Source organism: Trachypithecus francoisi, unplaced genomic scaffold (genome assembly GCF_009764315.1).
Source record: "Trachypithecus francoisi isolate TF-2019V2 unplaced genomic scaffold, Tfra_2.0 Lachesis_group3, whole genome shotgun sequence".
NCBI lineage: Eukaryota > Metazoa > Chordata > Mammalia > Primates > Cercopithecidae > Trachypithecus > Trachypithecus francoisi.
The window spans coordinates 25357235-25370639 of NW_022681468.1; the positions used below are offsets into that span (position 1 = coordinate 25357235).

At 37.6% G+C, this 13405-nt stretch overlaps 1 long non-coding RNA gene across 1 annotated transcript; it reads left to right on the forward strand.

Annotated features, from left to right (window-relative positions):
- The first annotated feature begins 617 nt into the window (after positions 1 to 617).
- On the forward strand, positions 618 to 9167 carry LOC117071181. Its single transcript, XR_004432183.1, has 3 exons — positions 618 to 718; positions 3473 to 3511; positions 8919 to 9167. It is a non-coding gene; the product is annotated as an uncharacterized LOC117071181 (long non-coding RNA).
- The last annotated feature ends 4238 nt before the right edge of the window (positions 9168 to 13405 follow it).

Genomic DNA, 13405 nt, shown 5'->3' on the forward strand with positions numbered 1-13405 from the left:
GCTCCTTCTCAGAATAGCATTTAATTCTGACAATTGAAGAAGCTGAAGAATTTCAACTAAGCCAACATACTTAGTATCTTCCAGCACCTACAAATTTGAAAGTTATCCAGTTCTTAAGTATTGCCATTTGGCCTGAGAAGATATTGACTTCTGGCCATGTTTCAAAGAAATGCACATATATAAATATCTATTCAATCCTTTATGTTCCAATATCCTATAACATGGAAATGTATATTGCTAGGTCCTCTTTATTCAACAGCAACTGAGTAGAACCCATTAATCCCTTCACTGATGCATTCATTCAGAATGTATATTTTGAGTGCCTTGAAACTATCTCCAATGCCCAGCATAGCCCATAGCATCTAGACTATATATATGTGTGTGTGTACATATATATGAATATATATACTTCCTACCTTCAATGACCTTGAAGTACAGCAAATAATTATTATGTGCTAAAAGATGGAAACACAAAGATATACAATGAAGAGAAGTAGGAGTTGGAGGACCAAGTGGGCACAGAGACGAGATCATGGAAGATCAACTGAGTGCCTCTGGCAAAACATCAAGAGTAAAGAGAAGATGGCCCATCGTAAGCCAAAGCAATTACATTCCTCTCCCTCTGGCCACACCAAAGAGCACTTAACATGCCATGATGGTCTCAGGTCAAGAGTATATTAAATACTTGACAGTTATGTGGCCTCTAGCTTTCCAGAAGGTGAGGCATGTCTTACAAATCATACCATAAGCAATCAGAGAACCAAGGCCAGAGCCAACAGAAATCCAACAAAGAGGGAAGTGATAATGGTTTACCTCAGACAAAGATGGGAGGAATTTCCTAATTGTTCCCAGTATGCAGTATTTACCATAGAGATGAATAAGCTGCCAAAAGACCAACATCTCTCAATGTCTTACAAACCCATCTAGGTCTCACTACCCAATGGAACGAAGTAAAATAAACTTAGTAGACTAAGGTTACCTTGGAATTCTCAGTGCCCACTGAATGTTTTTTATGTAGCATTTTCTATAGCTAAATTTTCTCATATAATTTAAGCACTTACCAGAGTGCTTACCTATATTTTGGACATTTCCTAGAACTGCTGAAACAAGAGAAAGCAAGTTGGGATTATGTTGGGGAGGAATAATAGATTTCTTCTCTGCCTGACATTCAAAGCCCTGGTGATTTTAGCAAGGTAAAGTGGTTCAAAATGCCCCACCAGAGTCCTGGCTCTGCAGTGCAAGCAGGCAAATTGCAAAATGTTTAGAATGCCAGCCTACTTAGAATAAAATTTAACTGCACATCTCATTTGATTGTGCTTTGCCTGAAGGTCCATACAGTACAAAGATGAAGGCCTTGGTTTCTAAAAATAAGGAATCTGGCTCTAATAATGGTATTTCCAAGATTAATAGCTTAATGGCTGAGTAACATTGATCTTGATCTTGATCTTTAATCTCCCTAAGCCTCAGTTTCTCCATCTGAAAACTGGGCTAATAAAAATAGCTTATTCATATTGAGTGTTTTCTCTATGCCTGTCACTATCACACTAAACATTAATGCATTTAACCCTCTCCATACCCAATGAGAAAGATAACTTATTATTACTTTCATTTTGCAGACGAAAAAAATCATGTTAATAGAGAGATTAAGAACTTTCCCAGGTCACATGGGTAGGAAGTGGTAGGGCTGGGACTGGAGGTCAGGCAGCTGGGATCTACAGCTTTACTTCTAGTCACTATATTGAATTTCTAAAATAATACCACATTTCCATTAAGAAGCTAAGTTGAGCTAATTATATGTATTTGTCTACTGGGACTGCCATAACAAAACACCAGAGACTGCGTGACTTAAGCAACAAAAATATATACTCGCACAGTTCTGGAAGGCAAAAGTCTAAGACCAAGGTGTCATCAGGATTGGTTTCTAGTGGGGCCTCTTGTCCTGGCTTATAGAAGACCTCTGTCTTGCAAGGTCCTTGTGTGGTTCTTCTTCTGTGCTTATGCATGGAGAGAGAGAGAGAGAGATCTCTGGAGTCTCTTTCTCTCTTATTAGGACACCAGCCTTATCAGATTAGGGCCCTACCCCTATGACCTCATTCAATCTTTTTTTTTTTTGAAACAAAGTTTTGCTCTGTCGCTCACGGTGGAGTGCAGTGGCGCAATCTCAGCTCACTGCAACCTCTGTCTCCTGGGTTCAAGCGATTCTCCTGCCTCAGCCTCCCTGGTAGCTGGGATTACAGGCACTCATCACCACAGCTGGCTAATTTTTGTATTTTTAGTAGAGGTTTCGCCATGTTGGCCAGGCTGGTCTTGAACTCCTGACCTCAGATGATCCACCCTCTTCGGCCTCCCAAAGTGCTGGGATTACAGGTATGAGCCACTGCATCCTGCCCCTCATGTAATCTTAGTTACCTGTCTAAAGTCCCTATCTCCAAAAGCAATCACATTGGAGGCTAGGGCTTCAACATATATATTTTACTGGGGACATAATTCAGTCCATCATACTATGTAAAAAATTTAGCATAGTAATTGATACACATAATAATTATTCACATATCTTAGAATGTTCAGTATGCTACGACAAAATACCATAAACTGAGTGGCTTACAAACAACAGAAAAATCTCACAGTCATGGAGGCTGGGAAGTCCAAGGTCAAAGTACCAGCAGATTAAAATGTCTGGTGAGACTTATTTCTGGTTCATGAATGGTGCCTTCATGCTGTGTCCTCACATGGTGAAAGGAACTAGTTAGGTCTCTGGAATCTCTTTTATATGGACACTAATTCCATTCATCAGCACTCCACCTTAATAACCTAATTGCTTCCCAAAGGCTCCCCCTATTAGTTCCAACACATTCATGATGAGGTTTTAACATATGAATTTGGAAGGGACACAAACCTTAGTATATAGTATCCACTTAACAAATAGCACCTGTTGGTATTTCATGGATTTATGTGGCAAACTCTAGAAATTGTCAAGTTTAGTATAAACATATGGAAATCAGAAATTGGACATTCTGTTTGCTAAAGTCATTTGAGCAAATCAATTAATTTCTGTCCACCTCCTTTTCTTAAGCTGTGAATTATGATATACCCATCATCAAACATTTGCATGACCACTTGTTTATAATAATATGCTTACAAAAATAGTAGAGTCTAAAAAAGAGAACAACTTTTGTAGGAACTAGGTTTTTTTGTTTTGTTTTGTTTTGTTTTATCACAACTACTTATATCTAGTCGTTCCTGATCTTCAGGCCTACATTTATCTAAAATCCTGATTCATGGAAAATTTAGGCCCTCTTCCTTTATTGGGCTGTCTGAAGTTTGACCAGGTTACGTATCTATATCCCAGCACTTCCCTCTGCTGTTCTTCACTTTCAATGGGGAGCGCATTATAAATGCACCTCTTGTGAAGCTTCTTAAATATGCTGCAAGTTCATAATCTGTATAAACCTGATTGTTGCTGTCTTTTCAGAGAGGAAGTCACTGTCATCATATAGTGCTTTGATTTGAGGTAAGTGGGATCAAAGAGATTGGCTAAGAGTCTACTTTTAATGTAGTTTATTTCTTTTAATCTCCTTTATGTCCCATCTGTTTTATGATTGATTACACTAACTCAGGTCCCAAGTGAAAGTCGGTAATTTTAGATTTTCAGAAAAGAGGGACAAAATATCCCTCTACTTACAAGGATGAATGTATCAGATGGACCTACTACAATGTGGGTTTTCCCTCTCTCTGGCCTTTCTGTGCTGAAAGTTGTGTCCTGCCTAAGGTTGACTTCCTAAGGAATTACGTGTAAATGTCAGTTTCCTCTCAATATTGGACACTCATGATATCTTCCTTCATATAAAGATGAACTATACCCATTTTTTTTTTATTTAAGAGAAGGAATTTTCCAGACAACTTGGGCAAGGTCACCTCAAGTATCTTCTAAGTCTTTTTTTTTTCTGGTAAAAAGCTAGTCAAAATATTCAAACCATTTTTTATTTTACAGTTGCATCTATTTCTCCTTCTCCTAAACATATCCTAACATCAAGGACTTCAAAGTTTTATGAGAAGCAATATGATGAAGTTGTGAAAATATTTTTGCCAAGAGTTTTTAAAAAGTGAACTAACTTCTATTGCGAGATAGACATGATATTATATTACCCGAATGTGGGAAATTGAGTTAGGCAACTTTGAAGGCTGTTGTTCTGTCTTAGATGACCACAAAGAACATCCACGTGAGGAGATGAATAAACAAAGCTGAATCCAGCCAGAGCTTTTCTCACTAACCTGTGTACCCTGGGTTAGGGTTGTGTCCACCTGGAAGAAAAGCACATTTTCTGATTCACACAAAGCTACCATTAAGGCTAAGGAGACTCTGCTCCAACCCTACATGTCCATGGATTTAGATTTTGTTCACTCCACTTTTTAATTGGTAATTACAAGTATTCTATTCTGCAACTTAATGAGTATCGTTTTGTGTCATGGTCAATGTTCCCTATTCTTCCTGAAATCTGTGAAATCATTAGTGCTATTTAGGAACTCTGATTCTGGGGCATCATTCCAAACTAAATACAGAATGATGATCTCTGTACCTATGGCTTGAGGGAGTAAGAACAGTTCACAGCATTGGATGTTGTCGACTCATCAAAAGCATTTTTTTATCTGCAGACTAAGAAACATTTCCAGATCTGAACTTTGATGTATCATGACATCATGTGTATTTATGATATATTTTTAGCTCTCCCAGCTGAATTTCTTTCCCAATTGTGATCATCTTAAAGCAGCTAGTAGGTGAAGAGTCAGAACACCTGAATTCAAGCGTTGGCTTTACAACTTCTCACTTTTTGACCTTGAATACAAGTCACTTGAGTTCTCAGGGCATGGCTTCCCTCTGAACAGCATGAACAGTGAAGAAAAACTAGTCTCTGACTCCACAGGGACGTTGTGAAAATAAACGAGATGTGGGTCTAGAGAGTCACTTCAAGCTCTTAGGAATGAAAGACCTTAAAGAGACATAAGGTTTCCATAGTTATTCTTTATTTTTTCAGCCTTACAAGTGAGAAAAGTTCCACCTTGGTAAGTTTTGAAGAATACCGCCTCGCTGACAAGCCCCCCAAGATCTGTGGCTTTGCCTCTTCTACATTCACAAAGTCTATTGTAATTCTGACTATTGACTCAGTGAAATTTTTAAAACTCTGCCATATCCTTTGACAACAAAGAAGAGTGATCACACTCTATGTGAGACAAATTATCTGCCACCAGTTGGACATCACACTATGCAGGCTCCTACACTGGCTGTTAAAAAATAAAATCTAATAAGACAAAGAAAATGTCACATTGCAGAAAAGAGGAAGTTGCTAGGATAGAGTTCCCAGTCGGATTATTGATCTGAAAGAGTCTAGAAGTTCATAGGGAATAAACTTCCAGCACTTTCTTTAGGAGAACTAAAACTACATTTTGCTAATGTCAGAGATACAATCTTCTAATGCCAAGGTAGTTGTAAAAGAGAATCACAAATAACCAGCTAAAACTCCTGATCTTCTCTCTGCCCCTAGATGCAGAGTCTCTGACAGGTGATATAGATAAGTCCTGTATAACCTGTCACTTTGTCTTCCTTAAGAGGGCAGCATAATCCATGGAGCTCACATAAACTCTTCCGTGGCTTCGATCCCATTCTGACATTCAGGAGAAAAGTTGACAGTCATAGATTAAAGGAAAACACTATAGTGAAGAGATACTTACAATAGGTAGCTCTGACTAAAGATGTGTTTTGGCAAGAATTAGCTGGAAAGACACATTGGCATGCTGGCATAGTTAAGCTAGTGGATCAAACTAACATCTTTGCCTTGATCTCACTGGGGCCCAGGTTGACTTACATGCTTTGATTGTCTTCATTCATTCATTCCATAAATATTCATTGAGCACTGTAATGGTTATTGCTGGTAGTATCCCTAAATCTGTTCTCACCTCCTGTATTACTCAGGGGTCTCCAGAGAGACAGAGAACCAATAGGATATATATAGATAAATACAAATATATGAGAGGGGATTTATTAGGGGAATTGGCTCATGTGATTGTGGAGGCTGAGAAGTCCCACGACAAGCCATCTGCAAGCTGCAAACCCTGGGATGCTGATGGCATGGCTCAGTCCAAGTCCAAATCCAAAAGCCTCAGAACCAGGAAAGCCAATGGTGTATTTCTCAGTCCAAGGCCAAAGGTCTGAGAATCCTGAAGGGGCCCTCTTGTTAAGCACTGAAGTCCAAAGGCTGGGGATCCTGGAGTTATTGTCCTAGAATAGGAGAGGAAGAAGTTTTCCCAGCCCCAGAAGCAAAATCAACATATTCACTTCTTCTGTTTTTGTTTTCTCCAATAGATTGGGTGGTTCATGCCCACATTGAGGGCAGATCTTCTCCACCTAATCCTTCAGACTCATATCTAATCTCCTCTGATAACACCCCACAGACACACCCCACAATCATGCTTTACCAAGTTGCTAGATATTCCTGAATTCAGTCAAGTTGACACCTAAAATGAACTATCACACTTCCTTCCTGAGCAGGTAGCTGTCCAACTAGGACTTACATTTTCCAGTTGATCTTACAGGTATGTGACTTAAGTATGCACTAATGGCAACTGAGTGGAAAGACTGGGGGCAATTTCAGCATCACTTACCTTAAAGAAAAACCTTGACCTGGATTTCTGCTCACTCTCGCCTACTTACTGAAAATGGCAAAGTCAAGCCTACCTACTGGCCATAAACTATTATGTGAGAGGAAAATAAATATCTGTGTTTTAGAGTCCCTTTGTTACATCAGCATAGCCTGCACCTTTACAAATAGGCGTGCCTTCTTGGTACTAGATTCTGTGCAATATGATGACAATTTGCTTAGCAAAACACACACGGTGCATGTCCCCATGGAAAATATAATCTATTGTCTACCATAGTCTTCTGTCTGGCAACAAAATCTATGAGACAAGTGCGGCCATACTTATCAATCAAAATAAACCAAGACGGAACAAGAGTAAAAGAGCGGGTAAGAACCTGGACTTCAGTACCATGCAGGTGTAAATTCAAGCTCTTGCAACATCTTTTACTAACCACCCCTTTGGGCAAATCTTTAAACTTTTATAAACCTCATTTTCATTCTTGTTAATTGGAGATAATAGAATTAATAATATGTACCTAATAAGGTTGTGATGATGATCTAAAGAATTAGGTATGTAAATTGCTTAACCTGGGGCTTGAGTTTACCAAGTGTGATTATCAGAGTTCAATTTTTCCACTACTCTTGTTATTTCTAAATTCCATCAGGAGGGGCTTAAAGAAAAGATAGAAACATCATTATCTCATTCAAGCCATACTATATGAGGCAGGTGTCACCATTCCCATTTTGTAGATGAGAAAACTGAATCTTAGAGGGGACACTACTTAGTAAGTGGCTGAGCCAGAATTTATTTTCAGGTGTCTAATTCCAAAGCTCATACTACTATACCAGATGTATGACAATCAGGCCTAGAAATCACTGCTCAACTGTTAGTCCAATAAGGTTAATTTAATTCTTCAAGGTTACATCACAATTGTCAGTTTATTTCCACTGCCTACCGTACAAGTAAAACCTTCTGAGAGTAAAGTTTCCAGGTCTGGGCTCCAGTGCATAAGTTAGTACCCTCTTCTGTGTTCCTAGGGCACTTTGTATCTCTGTTATCATTTAGTCACTATCTTATAATTGCCACTATCTTATAATTCTTTTTACTCATCTGACATCCTCCACTGGAGTGTGAGCACCTGAAATTTGTATTTCTTAAATATCTATGTCTCAGGACTTAGCATGATGCCTGGTACGTACTAGGTATTCTATGAATAACTGTCGTAAAGAATTGCCGTATGAATAAGTGAATAGATATTAAAAACTAGAGTGTCAGTAACCTACCTATTAAGGTGGTTATTTGTTTGATGCAAAGGAAGTGGAGGCATTCAGTTTTGAAAATAAACGATTGGCAATAAAATATTTCATAAAATTCATCAAGCATAAGAAATTAGTACATAGTAGCCCCTTGGTGGAAATAAATGTTTTCAAAAAGTCATATGCTGATTGCTTTGACCTCAAAGACAAAATGAAATGTTATGCATCATCTGTAAGCGTCCAGGTAACAAAAGCATTTTTAACCTCAATGGGAACTGAAATACTGTACAATTGTGTTAGAACAATTATAACAAACAATATACTTGAAACAGCAAAGAGAAACATACAACAAAAATCAAGATTCTGTTCTTCTGTGAGAGTAGATTTAATTAGAGAAAGATAAGGAAGCAAACGTTGACTTTCAAAGACCCTGAATGCATTTACTGTGCATTTTCACTGGGTTTAGAAGTTCAAGGCACCGGTTCTTTATTCTCCCTAATTCCACATCAAAGCTTCCAGCTTTCACTCTCATTACTATAGAAATATTGCCAGCAACACTCTATATAGAATAGTCTGGATTAGCCCTCTTTATTTCACAAGTGGAACAAAGAGAGGGAGAAAAATATTTCTAAGATAACTGGAAAAGAATGGGAAACAAAAATAAATCTGTGATTTATCTAAAGAAAGTTAAAGGAGGAGTGAGTAAACTGGCCAGAAAGATAGTGCCTGGTGTGAAGCTTACTGACCTACAATGAGGGAAATGTTAAGGAAACAAAGAGATGAGCAAAAGCTTCATATACTTTATTTTAAAAAAAAGTATAGAAACAGGTAGCAGGAAATACAATGACTCACAATATTCTTCCATACTGGCTGACCAATACTATCATCAGCCCAAGGAATTTTGTTTGTTATTGAGAACAAACAGGAGGAGCTGATACCTTGTTGTAGGGGAGGAAAGGAGATGTGATAGAGAATTTTTCATTTACATAAATAGGTTAATTACAACGTGATTTATTTTTAAATTCACAGAAGCTGAACTGATGTCTGTGGAGACGAGAACACGAAGGAATAATGTAATATGGAACTCCCTAACATGATATACCTACAAAGACTATTGAGGCAGAGAAATCAATGTGGAAAGTGCAAAACTAAGGGAGAAAGCACTTTGAAACACTCATCTAAGAATCTGTTCCATATCAAAAGCACAAGAATTCCAGAAAAATCTTCCAAGTTATGTTCATAGGCTTAGCAGAATAAAGGTCAGGCTTACTAGTTAAATGAGTGAGAGAGGAGAATTTTTCCTGCATCTTAGAAAATGTTCGCATCCTCCCATCTTTCTCCACATGCCTCATAAGCATCACTGTAAAAACTGCCATCAGGACCAAAGACAGCAACTCTCAGTTTCACGTAGGTGTCGGTGACCAAACTACTGCTCCACGAAATAAGAGAGGATACAAACAAATAGAAAAACATTCCATGCTCGTGGATAGGAAGAATCAATATCGTGAAAATAGCCATACTGCCCAAAGTAATGTATAGATTCAATGCTATTCCCATCAAGCTACCATTGACTTTCTTCATAGAATTAGAAAAACCTACTTTAAATTTCATATGAAGCCAAAAAAGAGCCCATATAGCCAAGACAATCCTAAGCAAAAAGAACAAAGCTGGAGGCATCACGCTACCTAACTTCAAACTATACTACAAGGCTACAGTAACCAAAACAGCATGGTACTGGTACCCAAACTGATATATACACCAATGGAACAGAACAGAGGCCTCAGAAATAACACCACACGTCTACAACCATCTGATCTTTGACAAACCTGACAAACACAAGCAATGGGGAAATAATACCCTATTTAATAAATGGTGATGGGAAAACTGGCTAACCACATGCAGAAAACTGAAACTGTATCCTTTCCTTACACCTTATACAAAAATTAACTCAAGATGGATTAAAGATTTAGATATAACACCTAAAAGCATAAAAATCCTTTGTATCCCAAGTGCTCAGCGCACAGTCCTTAACACTAAACATTTGTTGAACTAATTAAATAGTAGGAAAGAGAATTAAAATACCATGGTGAAAAAGAAGCAGCATCTCCACTGTCTACCCAACAGTCATCTATATCTGTTTCTCACTTCTGCATTTTATGGAGTCATAAAATTAAAAGTTTTGGGAACCCTGTATGAGAGTAAGATAGGAAGATAAAATAAGAAAAGTGTGATCACAAAGTGTAATCACTTTATCTTACTGGTGCTTAACGGTTAGAATTAACATCCTGTTTTATGCTAATTGTGATGTTTTCCATTTTATATGTGTACATAATTTATGTTTAGCTGTTTCTCAGATTATTGTACCAGTCTCTTAGCCAAGAGTCTTGCTTCTGATCTCACTGCTTCATCATTACACCTCCTCCTAATTCGTTCTTTGCATTACAGTCTGTTATATTTCAAAAATGCAAATTCTATTGTGTTACTTGAATGAATGAAACTCTTTATTGGTTATCAGTTGGTCTCAGGATAGATACAGTGCTAGCTCCTTGGCAGAGCACCTGAGATTCTCATGAAATCATTTGTGAAATAAAAAAATGCCGAAACAAAAAATTTAAAGAAAAAGTGCCAAAACAAAAAATCTAGAGAAAATCTAGCCCTTAATAATAACATGTTGCCATTTTTTAACAATAGCTTGACACCGTTATATCAGCTTATGAAACATTTTTTCAAAAACGTGACCAATGACTCCATACTCCATCTGTCACCTTCACCAAAGTATAACTGAAGTTTATCCTTAATTTTTTTCATAAAGAGGATTATTTTACCTGAATTGCTACTAGATACAAATTTAGTGAAAATGTGTCCATAAGTTAGTGCATTCATATTCAATTCAGGCATTGTCTCTTCTACAAGGCCAGGCAGTTGAAGTCTGGGTTATGTATCCCTCCTCTTCATATCATAGGGCCCTGCAACTATTTATAATAATATATTTATCTCATTATATCAAATTATTATTTTAGGTGTCTGCCCTCTAGTCCTGTGAGCAACTTAAGGACAAGTGCAAAGAACTTTATTTTCAATCATTCTCTATGTTCTCAAAATGTGCTACTTGATGGAGACATAACTATGATTAAGACATTATTCCTTACCTCAAAAATTTAAACTTAAATTGTGAGAGAGAAAAGAAGAAATTTATAATACTGTATCATGAGAGAGTAGGCTCTGATGTTAGTTCTGCCGTTTCTATAACACTGGGACAATTAATTAGATGCAGCTGAAAATGCAATGACAGTGATGATACCTACTTCAAAGAATTGTTTTAACGATTAAATGATGATGATGATGAAAAGTTGTTCTTGCCTATAGTAAGTGCTAAGTAAATATGACGATCTGCACAAAGCTATAATAAAATACTGGTGCTGTGTGCACAAACACTGACAAAACAAATGAGAGGCGCATTGATTTATTATATTTTAATCTAAGACTTAACTAACTGAGAAAGATATAAAGGTATGATACATGTTCTAGTGAATTGTGAAATAAATCATTTTATTTACCAAGAGATGGTACTTGATTAAGCCAATGCAAGCTGAAGCAATGTAGGAAGAAAGTAATGGAACACTTCCCAAAGGAAATGGTATCCCAGTTGAGATAGGAGAGATGAGTAAGCATTAGCTACTCAAAGAGGGGCAGAAGGCAGCTCCGGTTGGGGTAATACCTTTTTCAAATCTCAAAATCTAGAGATAAGAAACCACGTGATGCCTTCAGGTAATTGCAAGTAGTTCTCTTTAACTGTGACATCAAATCAGAGGGATGCTGAGTGCAGCCCAAGGTAAGGATGGAGGGCAAGCCAAAGCCCTCTCACGAGAATCTCAGGGGCTCTGCCAAGGAGCTGGCACTGTATCCTGAGACCAATTGATAACCGCTAAAGAGTTTTATTCATGCAAGTAATATAACAGAATTTGCATTTTTGAAATATAACAAACTGTAATGCAAAGAACAAGTTAGGAGGAGGTGTAACGATGAAGAGGTGAGACCAGAAGCAAGACCCTTGGCGAAGATAGTGGTACAATAATCTGATAAACAGCTAACAGTGGCCTATATACTTTGTATCCCAAGTGCTCAGCACACAGTCTCTGACACTAAACATCTGTTGAACTAATTAAATAGTAGGAAAAGAATTAACATACCACAGTGAAAAAGAAGCAACATCTCTGCTGTCTACCCAATAGTCATCTATATCTGTTTCTCACTTCTGCATCTTATGGAGTCATAAAATTAAAAGTTTTGGGAAACCTTTATGAGAGTAAGGTAGGGAGATAAAATAAGAAAAGTGTGATCACAAAGTGTAATCACTTTATATTACTGGTGCTTAACAGTTAGAATTAACATCCTCTTTTATGCTAATTGTGATGTTTTCCATTTTATATGAGTGCATAATTTATGTTTCTTGGGACATGATTTGACTTACAATCTGTCCAAATTCATGAGATGGCACAAGATACTAGTGGGTATAAATCTATTTATACTAATGCAAACACATATGCATATTTCAATCTCCATATTTGTATATCACACCTAATTTAAAAAGAAAAGCCTGCAATATTTTTAAAAACATATTGGTTACTTAAATCCTCTGTCTCTTTCATAGCATCTATTTCTGGCTCCATAAAAATCTTTTTTTCTTTTACAGTTCAGTTTGTTCAGATTAGTTATTGATATGGGATTCTCAATGGTCATGACCACAGCCAAATACACCTACATAGGCCATCCCGTGCTTGTCCAATCTATTACAATCCCAAAAGACTTTCAAAGGGCCCTCTGGCTTCTAGTGGCTTTTCTGTGTGTCTAATTTCCTCCTGACCCCCCATTTATTGGCAACCATGTTGGAACAGGTGTGAGCAGACACAGGCAGGTCCTTGGAGCCCACAGTTCAGTGCTGGCACAAGATAATGGTTATCTTCCTGGAGGAGATGACTGACAATATTTTCCAGGATGCCAATTTCCAATTAGTGTCATCTTTTGCTCCATGTCCTAGGGCAAAAGTCTATTTTATAGTGAGTAGACTCAGGGTGTTCTGAGAGATGGGCACGAATGCCAGAAATGAGATGCATGTCAGCTTTTTCCTTGTTGTCAAGGATGACTGGTCTGTCAACCAGAGACACAATACCCTCTGTCCAGTGTAAGGTCAGTCTCTTACTCATGAACAGGGATGCTAATTTATTTTCTAACAATGAAGCCAAATGTGCTTCCAGATGTTGAGCTATGAAGCAATTGTGATTGCTGCAAGCACATGGTAAAAAAAAAAAAAAGAAAATTCCACAATTAAGACTCACAAATTGTCTTCGGGAGACCATTTGCGTTTGAGGAGTGTGCTGATGTTTTTAGCAAAGCAAAACATTTTGTCAACTGAACTCATACGGGTTTTTAACAGACAACCTACTGTTACAAAAACAATTTTTTTTTTTTTTTGAGACGAAGTCTCACTCTGTCACCCAGGCCAGAGTGCAGTGGCA